Raw genomic sequence first — 16,472 nt, 5'->3', positions numbered from 1 at the left:
CATTGGTCTACTTGTCTGTCACTATACCAGTACCATGCAGTTTTTATCACAATTGCTCTGTAGTACAGCTTTAGGTCGGGCATGGTGATTCCACCAGAGGTTCTTTTATCCTTGAGAAGAGTTTTTGCTATCCTAGGTTTTTTGTTATTCCAGATGAATCTGCTGATTGCCCTTTCTAATTCGTTGAAGAATTGAGTTGGAATTTTGATGGGGATTGCATTGAATCTGTATTTGGCAAGATAGCCATTTTTACTACATTGATCCTGCCAATCCATGAGCATGGGAGATCTTTCCATCTTCTGAGATCTTCTTTAATTTCTTTCTTCAGAGATATGAAGTTCTTATCATACAGATCTTTCACTTCCTTAGTTAGAGTCACGCCAAGGTATTTTATATTATTTGTGACTATTGAGAAGGGTATTGTTTCCCTAATTTCTTTCTCAGCCTGTTTATTCTTTGTGTAGAGAAAGGCCATTGACTTGTTTGAGTTAATTTTATATCCAGCTACTTCATTGAAGCTGTTTATCAGGCTTAGGAGTTCTCTGGTGGAATTTTTAGGGCCACTTATATATACTATCATATCATCTACAAAAAGTGATATTTTGACTTCTTCCTTTCCAATTTGTATCCCCTTGATCTCCTTTTGTTGTCTAATTGCTCTGGCTAGGACTTCAAGTACAATGTTGAATAGGTAGGACGAGAGTGGACAGCCTTGTCTAGTCCCTGATTTTAGTGGGATTGCTTCCAGCTTCTCACCATTTACTTTGATGTTGGCTACTGGTTTGCTGTAGATTGCTTTTATCGTGTTTAGGGGACTAATATCCAATATATATAAAGAATTCAAGAAGGTGGACTCCAGAAAATCAAATAACCCCATTAAAAATGGGGCTCAGAACTGAACAAAGAATTCTCACCTGAGGAATACCGAATGGCAGAGAAGCACCTGAAAAAATGTTCAACATCCTTAATCATCAGGGAAATGCAAATCAAAACAACCCTGAGATTCCACCTCATACCAGTCAGAATGGCTAAGATCAAAAATTCAGGTGACAGCAGATGCTGGCGAGGATGTGGAGAAAGAGGAATACTCCTCCATTGTTGGTGGAATTGCAAGCTTATACAACCACTCTGGAAATCAGTCTGGTGGTTCCTCAGAAAATTGGACATAGTACTACTGGAGGATCCAGCAATACCTCTCCTGGGCATATATCCAGAAGATGTCCCAACCGGTAAGAAGGACACATGCTCCACTATGTTCATAGCAGCCTTATTTATAATAGCCAGAAGCTGGAAAAAACCCAGATGCCCCTCAACAGAGGAATGGATACAGAAAATGTGGTACATTTACACAATGGAGTACTACTCAGCTATTAAAAAGAATGAATTTATAAAATTCCTAGGCAAATGGATGGACCTGGAGGGCATCATCCTGAGTGAGGTAACCCAATCACAAAGGAACTCACACAACATGTACTCACTGATAAGTGGATATTAGCCCAGAAACTTAGGATACCCAAGATATAAGATACAATTTGCTAAAGGCATGAAACTCAAGAATAATGAAGACACTTTGCCCCTTCTTAGAATTTGGGAACAAAACACCCATGGAAGGAGTTACAGAGACAAAATTTGGAGCTGTGACGAAATTTTGGACCATCTTGTGATTGCCATATCCAGGGATCCATCCCATAATCAGCTTCCAAACGCTAACACCATTGCATACACTAGCAAGATTTTGCTGAAAGGACCCAGATATAGCTGTCTCTTGTGAGACTATGCCGGGGCCTAGCAAACACAGAAGTGGATGCTCACAGTCAGCTATTGGATGGATCACAGGGCCCCCAATGGAGGAGCTAGAGAAAGTACCCAAGGAGCTAAAGGAAACTGCAATCCTATAGGTGGAACAACAATATGAATAACCAGTACCCCGGAGCTCTTGTCTCTAGCTGCATATGTATCAAAAGATGGCCTAGTTGGCCATCACTGGAAAGAGAGGCCCATTGGACTTGCAAACTTTATATGCCCCAGTAAAGGTGAATGCCAGGGCCAAAAAGTGAGAGTGGGTAGGTAGAGGAGTGTGGGGGGGTGGGTATGGGGGACTTTTGGGATAGTATTGGGAAATGTACTCGTGGCACAATCCTGCCCCAGCCTCCCAAGTTACTGGGACTACAGGCGCGCGCCACCACGCCCGGCCAGTATTGGGAAATGTAAATGAGGAAAATACCTAATTAAAAAAAAGGAAAAAAAAAAGAATATATAGATCTTGGTCATGTCTTCCTTCTTCCAGTTCTCTTCTCTACATGGCTCCCATCTTTCTTCCAAAGTCATTTCCTTAAAAAAATAAAACAAAACACAAAACTCATGAAGTCCAATTAGTACTGCATGTATGTCCATTAGGGAATCCATTAGGGAATGGGGAAGCTACCATGGCCACTCTATAAAAAAGTGACTCTCCCTCCCTGAGCATCTATTAACTGCTGTTAGCTCCTCAGTTAGGGATGGGATATTGGTGCCCCTTCCCTTTCCAAGGGAATTTTTATATTTTGCAATTTTAGAAATTTTGTGCAGTTAGACCTACCTGCTGAGAGTTCATGTATATTACGTGCATATCATATGCAGACAGCAGCCTTCTTTTTGACTACTCCCCATCTTTGAGTTCTTACATTCCCTCTTCCTCCTCTTTCGAGATGTTCTTTGAGCCTTAATGAGGGAGGGGTGATACAGATGTTTACTCTTGAGGGAGCACTCAGTTACATGTTCTCAGCATTTTGGACCGTTACTAGTCTGTGCATTATCCCACTGCCTTAAACAGTAGGACCCTTCTTGGACCAAGGCTGACAGTGCCACAAACCTATGGACACAAACAACTTATATTTTCAGGTTACTAGGTATGTTCCATTGTAAGTTTAAGAGCATCTGCACAGATATACTATATACAAGCATTACTGATACATAAGCAATACATAGAATTGTTTCTAAAGCTTTAGGTCTTTGCTTGGGACACCCCAGTTTATATATTCTCAAACCATGTATCTTATTCTTTGACAATTTCATGTGTGTATATAATACATTTTAGAAACTGTCAGCCCATACCATTCCCCTCTCTCAGTCCTATCTCCCATGGAAACCCACCCTTATTCCAATGAGACTCCCGCCATGCCTTCTGTTTGTGTGTGGTAGTAGTGAATTTTATCATACATTATACTTTTGTTCAAGTGTTTATGCTCTGTCATTTGCTTATGATGTGAACACACTACCGTTTTTGTTCCTGAATTTCAAATTCACTTTATTTCTGGATCACTGATCTCTCCCTCATTTCTTCACAATCCCACCATCACAACCCTGCCTTTTTCCCATCCCCTTTTCAGAGAAGGGGAGCCTTGCTTGGGCACCTCCCCATTCAGGGTTATTTAATCCCAGTGGGTCTATGTACATCCTCTCCCTGAGGCCCAACCAGACAGTCTAAGTAGGGAAAAGGGGATCCAATGGCAGTGAACTGTGACTGACACAGGTTCCATTCCACTTTTAGGCGAACCACATGAAGACAAACCTTCGTATTTGCTACTTTACTCAGGATGTTATTCTGATGTTCTATCCATTTGCCTGCAGTATTCATGATGTCTTTGTTTTTAAAGCTGAATGTATTCCATTGTGCAGATGTACCACGGTTTCTTTATCTATTATTCAGTTGAAGGACATCTAGATTATTGTCAGTTTCTGGCTACTACAAATAAAGCTGCTTAAAACATAGTTGTTTGAGTATCCCTGTGATATAGAACTAGGACATCTTTTAGGTGTATGCCCAGGAGTGGTATAGCTGGCTCTTGAGATAGAGCTATCCCCAGTTTTCTGAGAAAATGCCAATTTGATTTCCAAAGTCACACCATAGTTCTTAAGTCCATTTTTTTTAATTGATGGGCATTTTCAAAAATAATGGTAATAAGGTTGCAATGAATATTCTTCAAACTTCAGTGCTTTTCTTGGGTCTAACATCAATGTTACCAGATACTGACAAGCACAGTGCTGTCCAGGATAGTGGCATCTTACCACATGTGCTGCTGAGCCTTTGAAATGCAGCTGGTCCAAACTGAGATGTGACAGAAGGGTAAAATCACATGGGATTTCAAAGACAGTAGGAAATAAAGTAGGCATAATATTTGTAAAAAATAAATTGATTATATGTCGAATTTATATTTTTAAAGCCAACTTAAGTCAAGTATATTACAAAAAGTAATTTTCTGATTCTTTTTTTCTCTTGGAGTTGTGTCTATTAGAAAACAGGGCTAACATTTGTAACTCACATTGTATTTTCATTGGTCAACACCAGCCTCAATGTTTTCCAAAGAAGTACAAATTTGGTCACACACCATGAGGCATAAGGACTTCCTTATCTTCTTCTAGCATGAGGAATTACTTGATTCTTGATTCTGCTATTTTAATTGTTAAGTAATATCTTTTTTTGTGCTATGATTTTGCACATAACTTACCATGTATACAGTTTAAATAGTCTGTATTTATTGTTCATTTGGATGTCATCTTCTATAGATGGTTCTTGTCACTTTCCTGTTGGGCCATTTATAAATTTCTTACTAATTTATATGAGTTCTTTGTATTATTTTCATCTATATTTCATGCTCTGTAGACTAAGCTGGCATCTCATCCTTTTTCTAGAAATCAGCCTCCTTCCTCAGGTTCTACAGTCTCCTCCCTCTTTGTCTCACTGCAGCTTGCTTTCAAACCTCTGAAGCCCACTGGTTGTCTGTCATTCATTCTGTTGCCAATGGGTTGTATAGTGTTTCTGAAAGCATGTTGTCTACCAAGGCTGTTCCAGAATATGCTAAAAATATTATGTAGTAAAATGGTTATCTTGGGGGAAGAGAGATGGTACAGTAGCAAGCCTAATGATCGAAGTTTGTGCACTGGAGAGCTAGATGAGATTCTAATGAACAAACAAACAGACATCATTGCTAGACCCATTGTAAGACTTAACTACAAACTCAAGTGTAATTTTATAGGAAGCAACACACAGAAACCGATTGTACTGGCTAGTTTTGTGTCAACTTGACACAGCTGGAGTTATCACAGAGAAAGGAGCTTCAGTTGAGGAAATGCCTCCATGAGTTCCAGCTGAGGGGCATTTTCTCAATTAGTGATCAAGGGGGAAAGGCCCCTTGTGGGTGGGACCACCTCTGGGCTGGTAGTCTTGGTACTATAAGAGAGCAGGCTGAGCAAGCCAGGGGAAGCAAGCCAGTAAAGAATATCCCTCCATGGCCTCTGCATCAGCTCTTTCTTTCTGACCTGCTTAAGTTCCAGTCCTGACTTCCTTTGGTGATGAACAGCAGTATGGAAGTGTAAGTATGGAAAGTGTAAACCGTTTCCTCCCCAACTTGCTTCTTGGTCATGATGTTTGTGCAAGAATAGAAACCCTGACTAAGACATCGATCAAGAATTTGGAAGATTCTAGTTTGGAATTCACATATATTTATCCCAGATTTCTATAATTTTCAAGATAGGCTATATCTTAAAAATGTTTAAGTCGCTCCCCTTTCTTGATGTTGGAGTGGACATGTGACCTATATATACTTAATATGATTAAGAGAACATGTCTACTTTATTTTCGAGTAGAGACTAATTTTGAAGTTAATGCCTTCTGACCTGGAATTTATTTCTGTATGTTTTGAGAGTGTATCTGTGTTGACACTGGGTTCTGGGAATTGCTGCTGCACAAACCACCAGACACCAATCTCAGTCAAATAGGGATGGTTATTGAATGCCCCACCCCAAGCTTGATCTACCAGGGCCACAGGTCAGACTCTGGAGCTGACTATGACCTTGAGTCAAAATACTATAGGGCCTTTTAAGTCTGAGATCTACACACATCTATTCCAAGTTATTCTGCCAATCAGGATTTAGGGATAGAGGACATCCTTAGGAACATGTCTTTGTTGTACACTTATCTTGTTCCTGTTGGTTGGAGTATTCAACTATGGCAGGTGACTTGTCTTGTCTATATTCATGTCTTAACTTGTTAACCAGGATGAGACTTGGCTAACATTCATGTCTTAACTTGCCAACCAGGATGTCAGTTCCCAGGGAGGTCTTGGGAACTTACACTTTACTAGACCCCATACTCAAAATGGAAATCTTACTTCAAATAGTTTTATATTGGCACATGGGTCTTTCTTATGTTGGGGTCTATCTTGCCAGTTTATAAAAGCAAATACTGTAAAAGCTTATACACAGGTGCAGGAAGTTCTGCTGAGTGGTTGGTTCAGGTCCAAGGTTATTGTGGCTAATTATACAAAGCAGGTCTACTGACTTCTATTGTGATCGGTTTCTAAGAGCACAGAATATAACAGAATATGAAATCAGCTTGGGCATGGAAAGTTTTTTAGTAACAGCAGAAACATCATATGAGAAAGTTTCATTATAACATTAGTTACAACACACAATGACAGGCTAGCTAGGTAACAGTTATCTAGGCCTTAACATTTTACCTGAATTTTAACAGTCTATCTGGGCTTTAATATTTTACCTAGGCCTTAACAGACAGTTAGCGAGACACTTTTCATGATGACAGAGTCTCATGAATCCTAGGTTGGCATTAAACTTGATATACAGTCTATAGGCTTAGGGTTTTTTTGTTGTTGTTGGTGGTGGTTTTTTGTTTGTTTGTTTTTTAAAATCCTACTTTAAAAGAGCTTCTTAAATACTTTAACTTACCTTATAGCCCACTGATCCAAGGTAGGGGAGGAAGATGGTTAATAGGAGAAGGGGGACGTGGACCTGTTTAGTCCTTTGGAGGGTTTTCAATCTTTGTTGTCAGCAATCCAGTCCACTCAAATCAACAGCAGAGGCTCAATTCAGAAGAAACCACGAGGCTCCACTGATTGGCAGGAGTCCGCTGAAGCAGCGAGATGCAGCTAGAATACCTCCAGAAAATTCTTTGGTGTATTTCTTTCTATGAAAGTCACAACAAGAGAAGATCAGTGAGGAAAGCAAGGTGAACCAATGCCATAGCATCTGTAGTTCACTGTCTGTGGGGTTCTACTTACACTCTTTCCACACTCCACACATCTGTTCAAGAGTCCACTCCAGCAAAACATCACATGCCCTTTCACTAGACAGCTTCCAGAATAACATCATGTGTCTCTTTCCAGCACAACACTCTTTTATATGACAGTTTCCAGAAAAACATCACTTGATACAACTGAGTCTCCAAGGAAACCACAAATTCCCACTTTAATAGTCTACTATGATTGACTTGAACATTTAATTCTCCTGCCTCTAGACGCTGGGACTTCAGACATGAACTACCATGCCTGGGTTTTATGCAGTGCTAACGGTTGAACCCAGGGTTTCCTATATGCTGTGCAAGCATTCTACCAGTTGAGCTACATCTTTAGCCCCCTCGCAGCAGTTTCTAAGATTTTTTTTTTTGTTTAATTTTAAAATGTAGCATTTGAACCATAGCCTCTTTTATTTTATTAAAGAAATTCATTTTCTGTCCACACAAAATGAGCAGAGCACAAATCGGGGCCACTGAGGAGTCAGTGCTAAGTTGGTAGGTCCATCTTACTTGAAGTATAAATTGAGTGCTTGTGTTGTTCCCAAGTTCAGATGTTAAAGTTCTAACCCCAAAGGCGTTGTTGGTAACATTATGAGGATAGGTCTCCAAAGGGAATAGCACCCTTATAAAAGAGGCCCAAGACAATATTTTGTGACTATGGGGTTTGAATAGAGCTATAAAGCAGAGAATAGCCTTCCCTGGACATTGAGCCAGCTGCTTGCATGGTGGACTTTTAGCCTGCAGGATTTTAAGAACTAAATCTCCATGATTAAGACCTACCCAGCCAGGGGGTGGGGGGTGGCCCAAGCCTTTGATTCCAGCACTTCAGGAGGCAGAGACAGTAGGATCTCTGTGAGATGGGCCTGCTTAAAATGTCTCTGGACAGCTGGGGCTACATAGAGAGATCCTGTATAAAACAAAATGATACCAAACAAAAAAACAACAACAGAAAACAAAACAAAACTCCAAACCAACCAAACAAACAAAAAACAAACAAACAAAAACAAAAACAAAAACAAAAAACAAACCAACCATAAAGAGGAAGCCGTGGAGTTTCTGCTGTTTTGTAAGGGCAGCCCTTAATCCTCCAAAGTGGTTGTTTCTGCCTTTAGATTGGTGTTTTCCTTGTAGGAGGTTGAAAATGACAGGTTGACTCCTCCACCAAAAGACAAGAAAGCCACACCAAACCAAAAAAGAAAGAAAATGAGATTCATAAGAAAACAGATTAAATTGTTAATTTACAGAATCAACAAACTTACCAAACTGATAAAGCCAATTTGGGGGTGACAACATGCAATGTGCTAGACAATCCCTTGGATCTATTAAATTTTTTACTTTACATCTGCTTTGGAGGAGGGGATTGCTAAAGTATATACAATAGCATGTGAATTTGAACTGTTATTTTAAACCATTTGTCAGAGTGAAAAAAATAGGGGAAAATATAGATTATCTAAATGCTCATTATTACAGGAATAGATTTCAAATTCTAGGTACAGACATTATAAACTAACACAGAGCCATTTAAGCAGAATCTACCTAAAGTGGTCATAAATGAAACGATCTCCAAAGATACATTGTGGGTGGGGTCGGGGTGGAACAACACCCAGGAAACATCCCCCACCTCACCCCACGCTCCCTTTATTTTTCTTAAAAAACAAACAAACAAACAAACAAAAACAAAAAACCCAAACATGTTTCTAAAGATATGGGTGGTCTCAATGCAAAAGGAACAAAGGAGAGACCGGGCAGAAGTTACGTAGGAGGGGACATGATTGGAAAAGGAGATAGGGTTTTGCAAAAATCATCTCGGCTTGCATGTCTTCTGTAATTTGTTTGTTTGTTTTTATTTTTTGAGACATGTTTTCTCTGTGTAGCCTTGGCTGTCCTGGAACTTGCTCTGCAGGCCAGGCTGGCCTCTCCTGCAATTACACATTAATGACATTAATGAAGGTATATGCTGTTTATTTAAATGTCTCGGCAACCTTTGCACCTCTACCTGAGCTGCATCTCCTAGTTGGTAAAAGGAGCGTCTCATGGGTGCGGGGCTTTGGCTAAGGAATGAGGCATGTCCATCTGCCATGTTTTCCCCATTTGGATAGGTGTGCTCTAAATCCTTCAGGGACTAGTTCCTGACCAGAAAGACCAGGAAGAGGGAAAGATAGAGGCTCAGAGCCTTTGTGTCAGGGAGGCAACAAGAGCTCAGACTTTCCGCTTGACATTCCCCCCTCCAGGACGTGTAGAGACATATTCGCCAACAACAAAGCCAGCATTGGCTTTTCGAAACAGCAAGAACTAAAAGCAGGCCCGAGTGACGCTCCTTTGAAGACTACCTGGGCTGTCCGTTGTTGACATTTATCCTCTGGGAAAGAATCAGCAAATAAGTATGCGGTGACTGCACCCCCAGACTGGGCACTGGATTAAAAACATGGCAAAGCAAACACGGTAGTCGCATGCCAAACTAGAAGTAGCTGGGGCCTTGCAAACAGGTAGAGAGTCCTGCTCAGTTGAAACCTGCAGTTGGGTATTATAGACAGCAGAGATGCGTTGGGAGGAATTTATGAACCTATTTGGACATCATAAGTTTGAAATTTCCAGACGAAATTGAGCCTTGTACGGTTCCATTTATCACACTTTCCATTTCGGCCTGGCTGCGGATGGAGGGAGTTTAAGTGACAGCCAACTCACCCTTACCCCCAGGCCACCTGATGAAATTGTGGAACAGAGACGGTGTGGCACGTAGAAAAGAGATGAAGAGAAGGGGCCAAGCCGCGGGGGTGGGGGGAGGGGGGAGTGTTGCGGAATGAGTGAGCAGACCCGCGGTGGCCCTGAGCAGGTAAGAGTTCTCTCTGCAAGAAGAGACAAAAGAGGCTGGGGAGGGCCTGATGGATAGACCTGAGGAGCAGAATGAGGAGACTTGCTACCAAGGCCTCCTCCTGCAAAGCGAAGATGAAAGAGGGATGCCTGGGAGGGAAGGAGAGAAAAGAGTCCAGCGGCTCAAGTGGAACACCACACCTAGCGAGCAAGCCGGCCATCTAGGGGGCTGCTGATTCAGAGTGATAATCAGTCAGAAAGAAAGGCTGAAGCAACAAAAGAAATGCAAAGGAAGGGACTGCCTGGAGGGAGGCAGGCTCTGTGGCGTTTTTCTTCTTCTTCTTTTTATTACTGCCCTTTTTAAAGGTGGGTGGAATGATTCTGGCTTCTCCAAACGTGTGGCTACCTGCCTGCCTGTGGCCAGGATGTTTGCTTGGCTGCTATCCGCTCCTTTACCCGAGGAAGTTGGGAGAGTTCACTTATCTCCTCTCATCAATTGCATGAAAAACAAAAAAAAAACAAAAAAAACAAAAAAAAAACAAAAACCGCTTCCTGATACCCAGGAAGCCCTCTACACTTCACAGGGCAAAGAGCTAGAAGTTTCAGCTTAGGAATGGATAGCGCTCTTCCTTTTTTTTTTTTTTTTTTGTTTTTGTTTTTTTTGTTTTTTTTGTTTTTTCTTCTTTTTTTTAATCCCAGGCTATTTTTGTTCCCTCCCCTTTAGTTTCAGTTAACACTTTGTTGTTGTTGTTCCAGCGGTTAACTTTAGGCAACAAGGCTATGCTTACAAACCCAGGATGGAGAACTCCAAGAAGCTCAAAACTGACTTGGGATAATCAAAGAAACACGTGTGGGCTTACTTTTGAGGTATCAATGAGGACTCACCAGGAGTACTGGTTTCTTTTGGCTAGTTGGAAAAAAGAAGAATAAGAATAAGAATATATGTTTTTCTTGAAAAAGAAGACATTGCAGACAAAGGGAGGGGATCATTTATCTCACCCCACCCCCACCCCCTGCCCTCTCCAGTGGAAGTGTTTTGCATGTAAACAATAAGTACTTTACAGGAAAACTTAGAGGTGGGTTAATGACTGATTCTGTCCACATGTGCATTCTCTAGTGAGTTGTGGTTGTGTGTGTGTGTGTGTGTGTGTGTGTGTGTGTGTGTGTGTAAATGCCCTGGAGGCTGGGGTGTGGAAAGGGAAACATCTCAGTGAAGTGCGTGTTGAGACAACATGAGAATCTAAGTTAGATTCTTCAGAACCCACATAAAAATGCCAGGCATGGTGGAAGGCCCTTGTAATTCGGAAGCTGGGACTGGCTGGCTAGCCATCCTAGCCAAAGCAGCCAGCACTAGGTCAAATGAGAGACCCTGTCTCATAAAACAAGATGTCTGTCTCCTCAGAAGTGCCGTCTGAGGTTGACCTTTGGCTTCCACATACATGCATGCATACAGTCACAAGAAAATGCATACACTCGCACACATGCACACGCAGGAGCTTGCTCGTACACAGACATATTGCCCTTGAAATAAAGTGTAGTGCTCCCTCCTCACAGACTCACACAGACATCAGTCATTTTGTGAAATTCAACTTGATCGTTGGATAAGCAATTAACATGCGCTCCTTTCTGATAAAGCCAAATGTCTCATCTGATTTTCAGATAATGGCATTTCGAGCCTTTGATTCAAATGCATGCACAGTATACTGGAAACGGTTCCATTTGGGGCTGCGGAGCAGACCCATGAAGCTCTACAATGGGAGTTTTCTACAAGAGGTTCGAAGCTTACAATTCCCCATCAACATCTTAGGCTACTGCTCAAGATGAAGTGGTTCCTGGTGCTAGGATGGATGTGCGGAGCTCTGCAGAGCTCTGCGATGTTCTCTAGGGCATCTGAAAAAAGTGCTTCAGGGATTGCCTATGTTGGGAAAATGACAATTGGAGCACCTTGTAGATACATGGCTGAAAGGCAGAGAGGGAAACAATAACATTAGATGTGCTTTTGGGATCCAGTGTGCTGAGTGAGTGTTTCTCCTGGCTCTATCCCCAAAACCTGAAAGTGCTGCTTTGAAATCCCAGGAGGCAATGGGGTGGTTGGACCTGCAGCTGGGAGATGCTCGGCTGGCTATCCCTTCACTCAGGATCCACCTGAAGCTGTGTGTTTGTAATCTCTTCTCACAATTGAGATGTTTCACTTCCAATGTGAAAATATTCCTCAGGCTAAATGAGAAGAAATGCCCCTCTAGAGGAAAATGTTGGCTGTCTCCCAGACTAATACTCGGTTATGGTCCATGATAGGGTAAGATGAGGTAAAATTTCCCATTGCTCCTCAGATAGACAGGAAATTGTCCAGCTTGAAACAGATTTGGGCTAAGTCACCAATTAAAAGATTTTGGATCAAGAGACATAACATGGGATATGATGTAGATTTTTCCAGTTCTTATTCAGGAAACCTTATTGCAAAAAGGTTGAAAGATAATTGAGAAAATAATTTATATGGTGGTGAGAGTTATTCGTGTGAAGATAAAATACAGAGTCCTTTTCATTGAGGTAGGGAAACTGCCAAATAGATCTTGGTGATAATTCTATGCACAAAATTTTCATAGTGGGCTTCAGTACCTTGCCAGATGAAAGCTTTTGCTCAGTTTAAAGTTGGAAAAGAGATTTGAGTCTCCACCAAGGATAATGTGTTAAGCTTGGTAATTAAAGACTGTTTTTCATAAATAATGCCAAAAGCACAGGGGGAATATTGGGCTCATATATTACTGCACTTTAAAGAAATCAAGGACCTAATAACATTCTAGACAGGAGTCTGCACATATACATTACCATCAGGGCATAATATTAAAACTGTATAGGTTTTAAACAAATATTAATGTACAATATTAAGAGACAATGTGCTTCTTCCCGTGTCTGTAAGTGATGGTAGATGTTGAAAATATAATAAAAACTTTTCATTGTACAGACTAGGACTATTCAAAATGAGGCCCATACGCGGCTGCTGGTCCAAGTCTGGATGAAGCCTATGAGATAATCAGAAGACCTGAGCTGTGACATTCAGGAACCTTTACAGCGAGACTGTGACAGTTGGCTGTCACAATTTGCAAACAAGATTGGGTTTTCCATCTCTTTATTATTTCAGTTTCCTACTTTTGCTTGTTTATTGCATTTTTACCAATGCACTTGTCTGCATTGCTCAACAGAACTCCACAGAGACTCCAGAAGACTCACTGATGCTACTGGGCTTCAAGAAATCTCTTTACTGTCATTAGAATGCATTGTCTCTGTGTTTTAAGGTGTATGAGTCCACATGAATGTAGTGAGGAACACGGGACACAAGCATTGATTGTGGTTGCTGTGCCCACCAGCCTCTTCTTATTTACTCTACCTGCACACCCTCCCTTACTTATTTCCTTCCCCCACACAACAATCTGAGCTTGAAGCTTTATGATCACCTTCTCCTGTGGCTGGAACGCTATCCCTTCTCACTCACCAAATTATTGCTATCTCAGTTCTAACATTACATCTTCTAGCTGAAGGCACTGATTCTGATACATGCCTAGAAATTATCTTGTGTTGACTTTTCCCAGGCATTCTCAAGGCTGATCTATCTATCTATCTATCTATCTATCTATCTATCTATCTATCTATCTATCGGGTGATCATTTTCCATACTGGACTGTTACCAAGAGATAGATAGTTGCAGTTCTCAATCATTTTTGTATCTAGGTCAATGTATAACAAGCTGATTTGTGAATTCATTGAGAGACTAGTAGATGGCTTGAATAGTTGTATCCTTTAACAGACAGTAAGCGTCTCAAGGCCAGTTTTGATTTCATTGACTTATATTTCCCTCACATTTTGGTTTAGCAAGTTGATGCAGAGAAACTATTTTATAAAATGCTGTTGGCTCTGAGGATTGAACTAAGAGCCTTGCACATATTAAGAGCATGTTGTGCCACTCACCTACATGCTGGCCATGAGTAATGTCTTCTGAGGAAAGAATCCAGCTGGACCTAAGAGAGTTGCAACTGATTTCATCCTCTGCTCCTTTGTCACCATGAGATTTCCAAGTCAGGAACCTCTGTCACTCTCCCCTCATCTGCGTCCTCTATCCTCAAGTGAAAGACAAACCGAACACATTGAAATTCTCCCATTGCCTCTATCTTTGCGGGTATTCTTAACAATTTTGATTATTAGAACTATTTCATGTTGCAGACTGGCATTTTTCTATTGTTTAGGGTAATACTATTTTGTGTCTTGTTTAAAATGCCTTATGTATTTGTTGTAGTGGTTGCTTTACTGGAATTTAAAATATATACCTATATATTCCTTTTATGTTTATGAATATTTTGTCTGTGCATATATCTGTACACCATATGCATGCACTGCTCACAAAGGACGGAAGAAGACATCAGATTTCCTGGAACTGGAGCTACAGATAGTTGTGAGCCACCATGTGGGTGCTGGAAACCAACCCCAAATCTCGGGAAAAACAGCAAGTGCTAAACCACTGTGCCAGGTCCCCAATGCCCAGGACTCGTGTTTTCCTCTCTGGATTTCTCCACTCGCTCTGTCAGCCCGCCGTACAGCTTCTGGGTGCTTTGCTTCTAAGGGTTCCAATGTGTCAGCGGAAGCTTCCTGCAGGCTACATCTCAAGGGGCAGCTCATCAAAATCTCTGCACCTGAGGGAGGTTCCTGTCAGTGACCATGCAGGTAACGTTAGAAGAGAGAGAAAACAAAAGTGAGTTTGTCTGACACACTTGAATGTGAAGGTGCAGATGAAAGAAAAACAGCCAATGATATGTTACAGAAACAAAAAGAAATATAGGACTTACCTATGGAATGCTACCTTTCTTAATGGCATTTTGCCTCTGAGCTAACATTTACATTAAAAACTAGAATCCCTTGCTGGGCAGGGTGGAGCGCCTCCTTCATGCCATCAGACTCAGATCACTGTGCGTTCAAGGTCAATCTGGTTTACATAGTGAATTTCAGGCCAGATAAGACTGTGTAGTGAAAGCCCATCTCAAACCAACAAACAAACTGGCAAGACTTGGGGCTGGAGATATGGCTCAGCAGTTTAGAGTGTTTACTGCTCTTCCAGAGGACCCATATTTAGTTCCTAGCACCCACACTGGACAGCTCACAACCTCCTGCCACTCTGATGTCAGAAGCTTCAACACCATCCTCTGGCCTCCAAGAGAACTTGCATCCATTTGTGCATACATACATACACACAGGCATACATGTACATTAAAAACTCCCTAAAACCTAAGGTCAATGCACTTGATACATATTTAAATAGAAACCACAAACTATCAAATGACACTCATGGTGGGGGAAAGATCTGATAGACACTGGAGGGCTGGGAGCCACAAAGGGACAAACCGGAGGTTGTATTTCTATGTCTGAGGTCCGTGCCAGCTCAGCAGCTCGGGAAGTGAATGGTAAGCAAGAGGAATCATAGTATTAGGTTGTTCCTTTCTCTTTCATTCTTTCTAAATCTGGCCGTGGTGGTATCCTAGGATGGTAACATTTTTGTTAAAAAGCAGATCAAATAGAATGGATGAGGAAGCTGAGGCAATTCATTAGCAGGGCAGGACAGAACCCACCCAAGGAAGAAAAGGACCATGGAGACGACCAGAAGGACCCTTCTGGACAAGGTAGCCAAACCACCCACAAAGGAAACCAAAGTGCTCCTAATTTACTGATTGCAATGTCTACAGTAGCTACACCCCACCCCCAACCCCCGCCCCACAAACAGGAACAATTTCATTAAAATTTGTTTAATTAAGAAATTTTAGCAGTGGGGGAGAAACTTGCACACAGACAGGAAATAGATAATTATTTTAACATTTGGTGGCCTTTTATTAAATATTCTGAAAAATATAAACTCCATGGATGCCAAATTTTGCAACATGATCTTCTTCAGTCTGTTGCTGTTGAAGGAGCAGCTGAGTGGAAAGAAAGAAAAGTCTCTATGCGGAGGGGAAAGATGGCTTGTTTTCTGGCCTCACGTGCTTTTCTTCTCTTTGCCATTTAAGAAACAATACGCTTGTCAAAGATTTACTTGGGGGTGTAAACCTAGACCAGACTTATTAATAGATGGTTTTTTGAAAGGGATTTGAAGGGGCAGATGAAACAAAAATTAAAACACAATGAATTTGGGTTAGTACGTATTTACCTTTAAAGGAATTGTTTACTTTACCTCCAAGTTAGTATTTCACAAGCTACTGTTAGAATATCTCATATTTCTAATGATGAGATAAAAACATAAATGTTAATTATTGCTAGACACAATGTCCAGTATTAAACCCATTGATGGGAAGAAAAGCAGGGATCTGTGTTCACTACAAGTCAAACCCAGGAGCACGGAAAGAAGGCATTCAAATATAAAGAGGTTGGCTGCTGATGCTACAGGCTCAGAGTGCTCTAATGGAAACCCTTGTGAGGCATGTGAACCTGGGCCAGAAGTTTGATGTCTCAGAGCGTGCTATTCAGATCGGAGGATGCCACGATGCGGAGCTGTTGGGAACATGGAAGGAAATGAGACCTGAGAAGCACGAGGTGGAATATCTACTGTGTACAGCTG

The sequence above is a fragment of the Mus musculus genome, chromosome 6 (assembly GCF_000001635.26).
Source record: "Mus musculus strain C57BL/6J chromosome 6, GRCm38.p6 C57BL/6J".
NCBI classification, from domain to species: Eukaryota; Metazoa; Chordata; class Mammalia; order Rodentia; family Muridae; genus Mus; species Mus musculus.
The sequence above is the reverse complement of the archived record's forward strand: the minus strand, read 5'-3'. Positions refer to the sequence as shown.